This window comes from Hemicordylus capensis, chromosome 2 (genome assembly GCF_027244095.1).
Source record: "Hemicordylus capensis ecotype Gifberg chromosome 2, rHemCap1.1.pri, whole genome shotgun sequence".
NCBI classification, from domain to species: domain Eukaryota; kingdom Metazoa; phylum Chordata; class Lepidosauria; order Squamata; family Cordylidae; genus Hemicordylus; species Hemicordylus capensis.
Window position 1 is genome coordinate 283,437,812 of NC_069658.1, and position 9,280 is coordinate 283,447,091.

At 42.6% G+C, this 9,280-nt stretch overlaps 1 long non-coding RNA gene across 1 annotated transcript; it reads right to left on the reverse strand.

Annotated features, from left to right (window-relative positions):
* Positions 1-646: 646 nt before the first annotated feature.
* Positions 647-8,117, reverse strand: LOC128343180 (uncharacterized). Its single transcript, XR_008315367.1, has 2 exons — positions 7,998-8,117; positions 647-793 (listed from the first exon to the last, which is right to left on the reverse strand). It is a non-coding gene; the product is annotated as an uncharacterized LOC128343180 (long non-coding RNA).
* Positions 8,118-9,280: the final 1,163 nt, after the last annotated feature.

The following is a 9,280-nucleotide window of genomic DNA, read 5'->3' on the forward strand; positions in this document are numbered from 1 at the left end:
TTTCCAAAAAATGCAGGAAAACTCTTCCATTGGAAAATAATGGGAATTGTACTTTTTGACAAACTTTGGCAGTTTTCTTAGTAAACTTGGTAAACTTTTTGAGACAGAAAGTCTGGACTTTCACTGAATTATGAAGCAACAATCAAGCTATATTTTTCCAGTTCACTGCATTTCAATCTGTGTCGGATTTCCACAAAACTAACTTAAGAAATTGAACACTCTGATTTTTCAAAGTAAAGTAAATGCTTCGGACCCCCAGGATACTCAGTTAAGAGCATCAAGGGAGCACCGAGAGGCAGGGGCTGGGACAGGCGGTAGCTTGCCTCGTGGCGGACCCCCAGCTCGATCCCAAGATTCAACTACAAGCTTTTTAACTGCTGCAACTTTAATATACACTATTGGAGCTGGAATTACCACGGCTGCTGGCACCAGACTTGCCCTCCAATGGATCCTCGTTAAAGGATTTAAAGTGTACTCATTCCAATTACAGGGCCTTGAGAGAGTCCTGTATTGTCATTTTTCGTCACTACCTCCCCTTAAGAAATTGAAAAACACAAAGTTTTAGTGCTGCAGATATAAATATATTTTTCTAAATACATAAACTCTTCTTGACATCAGCTAGCAATGAAGGAAGGAAGAGTTCATGGTCATTAAAAAAAATTATTTACTTATCATACAGTATTTATATCTCTCTCTTCATGTGCCTTCTTTGACTGGGAGGTTGGTGGCCAGCAAAAGCCATACATTGTGGTCCCTAGAATCGTGGACGACATCTTCTATGTCAGTCAGTCAGCTTTTATTTCGATCAATGACCAGAACAGAAAGAGAAAAGAAAAAGACATCATAAAATGGTGATATGCAGCTTGCATGCAATATAACAAAACTTGGCCACAGAATTAGTACACATAATGTCAAATTTAGTAAATTAAGATAACAGTCATCCGAACGGCCAGGAAAAGACTTCAGCCAAGGTGCAATAAAATTTAAACGAATATCCCTGTAGAGGTAACAATATAGAATAAAATGCGCAGTAGACTCAATAGCACCTGAGACACAAGGGCAAAGGCGTGAAGAGTAAGGAGTCCCCTTGAGCCTTCCCTTAAGAACAGCTGTTGGAAGAGCATTAAGACGTGCGAGAGTCAAGGCACGCCTTAATTTAGGAAATGCTATATTACTTAGGTAATCAGCAGGCATGAGATTGAAAAGCTGGTTGCCTATATACAAACCTCTAGGTATTTTAGAGGCTTCAACCTGTAGGTCAGTATCGATTATTCGCTGTTTAATGACCTTCATAGCTGTGGTGAAGCCCATCCTAGCAAGTTCTTCAAGCGGGATCCCGTAAAGCTGAGATTTTATCTTAAGGGACTGTTTCCATTTAGAATTAAAGGAATCAGTCATAGTGAGAGGGGCTAATCCCACTTGTAAGAACTTCAGTTTTAACCAGAATAGGAAATACATTTCCATGCCTGCCTCCCTTCTAATAGGGGCATTCGCAACACTATTTGGGACCTGAAATATGGATCTGAGAAATTTCTTCTGTATTGCCTCCAAAGGTGAAAAATTGCAAAAAGGGCCCAATTGGGCACCATACGTAAGCTGTGGGTGTACTTTAGCTGCAAAGAGTTTAATGGCAGCAGGTATATATGCAGCGCCCTTCGTGAAATAAAAAGATCTAATTGAGTTGGCCGAATGCTGGGCTTTCTGTATGGCATAGTTCAGGTGGGTCTGGCGGCCTCCCAAAGCATGGAAGACTATGCCAAGGTATTTAAATATTTTAACTTGTTCAATTAATTGGCCATTTATTTTCCATGCATGGGGCTTGGGGCGATTGGCAAATACCAGTACTTTAGTTTTCTGGTAGTTCACCTCAATGGCCTCCTATGCACAAAAAGAGCTGAGTGATGCAAGCACCCGCCTTAGGCCGATTGGAGTCAGTGACAGGAGAACCATGTCATCGGCATACAGCAAAATTGATATATGTTTATGTGCCAGTTTGGGCGGGTGGATGGAAGGAGCATTCATATGGGTTACTATAGAATTAATATAGATGTTAAACAGGACAGGGGCTAAAATGCACCCCTGTCTGACACCTCTATGTGTGGGAATTTCAGCAGATAAGTGACCCCGTGCACTGCAACAGACTCTTAGGGCTGTATTTTCATGTAGCTTATAGATTAATAACAGGAGACGCTTATCTATAGATAAATCCCTCAGCTTTACCCAAAGGCAGCCCCTAGAGATGGAATTGAAAGCAGATTTTAAATCAATAAATAGAGGGCAGAACCAGGTTTGCAAGTGTATTTCTCAACCAGGTGTTGAAGTATAAAAGTCTGCTCAATGGTCGATCGCAAAATCCAGTTTGTTCGGGGGCCTGGATGTTATAGGCATCAATCCAGTTGACCAATTTTATCAGAAGATGTTTCGCATATAATTTGGAAATAATGCTCAGAAGGCTAATTGGGCGGTAATTTGCGGGATCTTGCCTGCTACCTTTTTTGTAAATAGGAATAATTAAAGCAACTCCCCAATCCTGAGGAATTTTGTCAGTATTATCAATAAATGAAAATAGTGAAGCAAGAACAGGGGCCCACCAATCTAAGTTAGAGCGTATAATCTCAATAATGATGAGGTTGATCCCAGGAGCTTTACCAGGTTTAGTTTGTTTGACAAGGGCCTCAATTTCTGAGCATGTAACTGGGTTCCAATGGGAAAGGTCAGGAATATTTAGTTCTAACTTAGCTTCTGTTGAATCAATTTGACTATAGAGTTAATGGAAATGAAGCTCCCATAACTACGCGGGGACAATAAAGGTTGGCAAGGAGGGAGCTCTCACATGAGATGAAGAGATCAGTCACTAGAACCTTGATTGATTCCTCGATTTAGCCGCATGAATTAGTTCAGATCGTTTTTCTTTCGTGGATTGGAATTTCTTGAATTTCAACAGTTTCTTATATTGACACCTCAAATTAAGTAAATCCTGTGAGCTAAGTACAAAGGTACCTTCAGTATGGGATTTAAAGGCCTGAATGAGGGCCCTCTTGGCTGCACAGCACTTGGAATTGAACCATGAGCGGGAGGGGGTTCTATGGCGCTGACTAGCTGGAGGGCAAGAGTTGATGAGCATAGATGAAAGAAGGCCAATTAGACTGTCATAAAGATCTAAGATAGATGTAGAGGAAGTCTGCAATCCATTCCCAGTTTGAGCATCTCGCAGGGAGATGGCATCATGAGAATTTAGGAGCAAATTGACTCATTTAAGCAGGAAAGGGGACTATCTCGCTCGCTGGAGTATAGGTCCATCATTCCTGCAAAGAGCTTGTCTGCAGTCTAACCTAACAAGACCTTTCCAACCAATATTCAGAAGCAGGGGGAAGTGATCGCTCTCTGGTCGATTAGCAACTTGAAAGTTCCTAACTGAGGCCAGGCCATGAGAAATAGCCACGTAGTCAATTAGGGCAGGTCTAGCTCCCGCCCAGTGTGTAAACTCTGCGGGGAAATCAGTGGGGACCGCTCCATTGAGAAGGTACAAATCCAGGTTATTAAATGACTGGAGTAAATTTAAACCAGGGGCATTAGCTCTAGAGTCTTTAGAACACCTAACGAGTAAAGGGAATGGAGGTTCCACAGTTGGAGGGTAACAATGGAATTTGGCATAAAGAGCACTGTCATCCAGACCAATACGAGCATTGAAATCTCCCGCCACTACATAATGTAAATCATGCTGTGAAATCTGGATATGGGAGATGAATGCTTCTAAGTTTAGCCAGATCTCCTTAACAAGGGTGTGAGAGCCTAAAGGTGGAATATAGATAGTTATCAGCACTAAGTTAAATCTCCGGAAGTGAGTAAAACAGCTAATGCATATGGGTCAAAAGAGCCATGTCAATTTCTAGCCATTCTTCCAAGGTTATCAACCATCCTTTCCTCCTCCTTCCTCTTGATCTTTTTCCTGCTAGCTTTCTTTCTCGTGTTATTTGTGGTATTTGATATTTCACTCCTCTGAGTATTTATATACCACTTGATACATATATCTCTAGGTGGCATTTTCTGGCACAGGAGGAATGCTTGCAAACTGGAAGCCTGTTTACTAGTATTGTGAAGTTGGTATTGTATATGTTTTTTTGGCGGGGGAGCTTTACTGGTCATTGACCATAATAAAGATTTTACATTGATTTGGTTTACTAGTGTGAAATTTAGACTGTGAGCCCTATCGGGACAGGGAACTATTTTATTACACACACACACACACACACACACACACTCACTCATCATAGTAATACTCTCTCTGTGTGTGTACGTACATACGTGTGTGTGTAAATATACACACACACACACATATATAAACACACAAACACAAATACATATACAAACACATGTATGAGTACACATACACCCCCCCCAATTTTCTGCTCTATAAAATGTCAATGATAACCATTAACATCTTTAGCTAAACTTTGCTGTCTAAAAAGTATAATAGACCCTCAGAGAAGTCCTATATTGCTGAGTGTTCTTTCTATGAGATTCTATATGTATTGTTGAGTGTTCTCTCTTACAAATCTGTTGGTCTCTTGGCTATCTTCTCTGCTTCCAAGCATCCTCCAACCATTCATTCAGGACATCCCTAACAGTGGCTATCAATGTTGCTAGTTTCCTCCACTCCAAGATCTCTTATGCTGTACTTGAGCCTAGCATTTCTCTCCCCTCTCCACATGTTTCTGCACTGCCCTTCTGAAGAACCATGCATCTCTGTTGAGAAATTTTCATTACATCACTCTCTCACATGTCTGTTAAGAGAGAGTTATGACCATTTTACTGTTTTTTAACTTTGCTACCTAGACTAAAGCATTCATTAGCTCAACATGGGCTCGTCTACAGTGGATTATTCAAATGGCTGATTGATAACCTGCAAATTCAACTTTAGCTGATTGATAAATCAGTGACTGCTGCTGGTGTCTATCTTAAGTTTCTTTTTAGATTGTGAGCCCTTTGGGGACAGGGATCCATCTTATTTATTTGTTATTAAACCGCCCTGAGCCATTTTTGGAAGGGCGGTATAGAAATCAAATGAATGAATTAGCTCAACATGGGCTCATCTACAGTGAGTTATTCAAATGGCTGATCGATAACCTCCAAATTCAACTTGATCACAATCAGTTGGTGACAAAAGCAGTTCATGCATTGTATGCATTGCCACTGAAATGTATGGTAGTGTGTGTGTGTGTCTAACCAGCAAATTTGCCATAGCAGTGGCAGGTTTATTAATAAAAGCAGTAGGCCAAAGCATATCAGCCAGCTTGTATTACTGGGTTATCTAATTTTTGCTTGTCATGATGCAAGATAATTGATGATATCCCAAATGACAAAACATGCACACTTTGAGAAATTGCAGGGGTGCGACGAGGGCCCTCATGCAACTCCCCCAGCCCCCTGCATGCACACTGTTGTGTAAAAATCCTTAGAGCCTGGAATGCTCCCCATACTCCTATAGGGCTCTGTAAGACTGCAGAAACATCACTTACCCTCAGGGGGATGTTGCTAACACATCCTTCCAGAAGTTGAACCTGAGGGCATAGTTCTCTACTTTCCTATATACAGTAATTAAGGCCAAGAGTTCTAAGCCATTTTCATAGATGGTGCACTTTTTGAAAATCCTCAACTAAGGGCAGGGTATGGGTGGAGTTCTGAAATAAACCAGATATTTCCTGCTTTATCTTCTATGTCTAGGTCAACGCTGTAATCTCTTTTCTAACACTGTCACTCCAAGCACAACAAACTGATACTGAGACTTTAAGAGAAAACCTCCCAATCCCCCAAAAGAAAAACTCTAGAAAGCTTTCACATGATTCACTGTGAGATAAAAATGCAGTATGTAATAAAGTAAACAATCCATGCCCTAAAATGAGATTTAAACAGCTGTTGGCTTAGAAGAAGGCAGGAAACCATTAACCATTATTTCACAGCATCTTTTTGTAGAAAATGCTCTGTCTATGTGAAAAATTAGAAGATGTTTTTAAAAGGTCACTTGTAATTTACAAGTATGTCTTCCTCTTTTTTGAAACTCATTGGAGCTCTTCTCACAATCAGTGGGAAGAGCTCCATAGAGGTCTGCAGGGAGAGCGGGTTTGACTCACCCTCCCTGCAGACAAACAGTTCTTCGTCCATGGGTGGGCAGATTGGCTGCCAAGATGAGCAGTGGCTCCCAATGCAGCTCCTGGGGTTGGGGTTCTGAGACACGCTGCTGTGTGTCACCCCCTGGAGCTCCAATAATGCACCGCGCAAGTGCGCAGTGCATTATTGGGATCCCTCTCCACCCTCCCCTGAGCCGTGGCTGACACATGATCAAGAAAATGAGGTTAAGGGAGTGCTCGCTCCATTAACCTCATTTAAGAGGGAGGCTACTTAGGCAGGTTTGTCTTAGGTGGGTTCACACGAGCGTGCAAAACCGGATGGGGCTCCCTTAGCCTGGTTTTGTATGATCGTGTGAATAGTTTCATAGTTGGCTTACTTTTAAATGTTATCAATAATTCTAGAATCAAAAACACCTTTTGTCTAAAAGAAGAGTAAAGACACTTCCAAATTCACTCATGCCTAAAAAGAAAGAAAGAAAGTGTAAATTAAGGCACCCACTTTTATTTCTAGGCCATGTAAGCAGTGTTAATGAAACTGCTCTTGCGGGTATTGGCAAACCACCCTGACTAGATTTTGGGCTTGTGTGGGGAATCAGCAACTCTAGAGTGAGCTGTTCATTACATAATAAATTTGTGCCAAGCTTCGGTCTTGGAAATGACTGACAGAGTTAAAGTCAAATGCAATTAGGTTTATTTAGGGTTTTAGGGGTTCAGAAAGGAAATCTTGATTAGCAATCATAACTAGCAAAACTAACCAGGCTAATACTATCAATAGTATTATATTGAAACTCACGTAGAGGTATTTTTGGCTTGAGATCCAAATTAAATAAACTCAAGACTGACCAGAGAAACAGTTTTAGAGAACAGCTTCAGACTTTAAAGTGAGTAGGAGGAGAGGGGAGCAAGAGTTTTCAGAACAGAAATTAATATACCTAATGCCTTCTGGTGGTGTGTTTGAACACTTGTTGCACGGTTGATACCAAGGGACCTCTCTCTCCAGGAACAAGCAGGGAAACAGGATGCAAAAGTAGGAACCTGTGTGCCACTTGTAGGTCAGCAAGTAAAAGCCCAAAGAAGACATGATCTCAGGAGACCAGTTTCTTGATTCAGGCAAGCGTGCTGCACAGATTGGCCCTGGAAGCAGGGCTGATGTGGAGATGAAAAGTGAAAGGGGCATGAAAGCCAAAGCACAGCAGAATGGCATAGCTGGTGCCCAGATGCACTCACACTAAGCAGGTGAATCCAGAGAAGAGACACACTGATTGGTGGTCTTGAGGACAGAAATAGGCAACATCTTGCCCGGGGACCAAGTGTTGACCACATCTTTCTGCTGAAAAGAATACATTTTGTCTTGTTCATACTTTGGTGGTGTCCTCTAACAGCACAATGAAGTGAATAGGTTTTAGAAACCTGTGTAGGATGGTGTGAATGGGCACATTAGGGTTTATCTTGTGGTCAGGAAAACCTTGATAGGTGACTGGAATGTGTTAACACGTGTACCTCCCAAGCCTTAAGCTGGGCATTAAGGCTTCTTGTTAGAGAGCTGAGCCTGTTACCTCTTCTCTGTTCTCCTTGTGATAAGCTTGGAGGCTACTCCAATGTGTCAACAGGGGGTGGGGGGTACTTGGTTATTCCTGCTTGAGGAATAACTCTTAAATAACTTGTGTCTGTTTTAGCATCCTCACCTGATTTTAAACAGAGAGGAGAGCATGGGGTTTATCCCCCTCTTTCAGTTGCATGTTGGGCTTCTCCTGGGGTTACCTTCCCCATGCTACCTGCTAAGCGATGTACCCATGAGAGTCAGCCCATTTAAACACATAGTGAGCCCACAATCCCTTGAGTTCGGAGTAAAAGATTGAAACTACCAACCTGTAGCTCCAAATCAAGTGTAGAGGTGCTGCAGGGAGCTCCCAAACAGGCTATATTCATAATAGCAGTAAATATGTTGTATAGTCTCACATACTATGCTCACTTTCAATTTAGCTTCAGACTTACACCCACATTCACCCACACTTTCCATACACCCACACTTTCCTTTGGTGTTTCAGCCCCAGTCCTTTTCTTCTGCAGTTCCTGGGTTGTGGTTCCTATTTGTAGATCCTCCATCTGATACACTATCAGTAGTACAGGTGGCCCTCGTTATTCGTGGGGGTTCCATTCCTGCCTATAGGCACAAATACAGAAACCACGAATAATGGTTGAGTCAATATTAATGTGGGGGGGAGTTAGGTTCCCAACCAAAAAAAAGATAAGGGCCCAAAATGAAAGGGGGCAGAAATAAGAGAAGAAAAGACAGCACCTTATTCTCCAGCTCTCCAACAATGTCCCCTCTCTGCTGGTTCTCTGTTGGAAAATGGCAGCTCTAAATGACATCGAAAGTCATTTTTGGGTCATTTCCGGCCACTCAAAACCGTGGATCGGCAAATATAGCCTATTTTCTACATGCAGATAATGAAACTGGGTCTCTAAGACCGAGTCATATATATGTGAAACCACAGATACAGACTCGGCAGATAATGAGGGCCACCTGTATATTCCTGCTGCAGAAGTCTCCCTGCTCCTAATTGGATCTACACACATATCTATGAATAAACACTGTAAGTCTCTTAATACTCTCTCTTGTGACAAGGAAACAGACCCTGTAAGTGGCGACCCTCTGAAATTTGGTTCTGCTTAGGTAAGATAAAGAAGGGTGAGGGGCCATTCACACCACCTACCAGGCCTGCAGGTGGGGGGAGGCCTCCCAAACTTTGCCTTACTCCTAGACAATCCTTGGTGGCTTGGCGGGAGCACTCTCCACGCTCCTACATGATCAGCCCTGTGTGGAGGAGGGTGGATTGATCTGAGGCCAGGACTCATTGTCCCAACCTCTGTGAAGCCCACAATGCAGTATGCATCACACGTGTAACATTGGGGGATTACCCCAAGAGACAGGTTCTCTAGGTGCCTGTCTCTTTGTGTGGCTGGACTGGAAGCAGCCTGTGCTCATACATGAGCAGGTAGCCGGGGGTAAGGGAGTGCTCAACCTCGGCAAAAAGCTGGGTTTAAAAGCCAGGTTAGACGGTGCTGTCCCACCAGGATTGGGCCTAATCCCAGAAGTTCTCATGCACAGCCTAACTAGCTGGGCGTCCCTACCCCAGGTTACGCTGCGC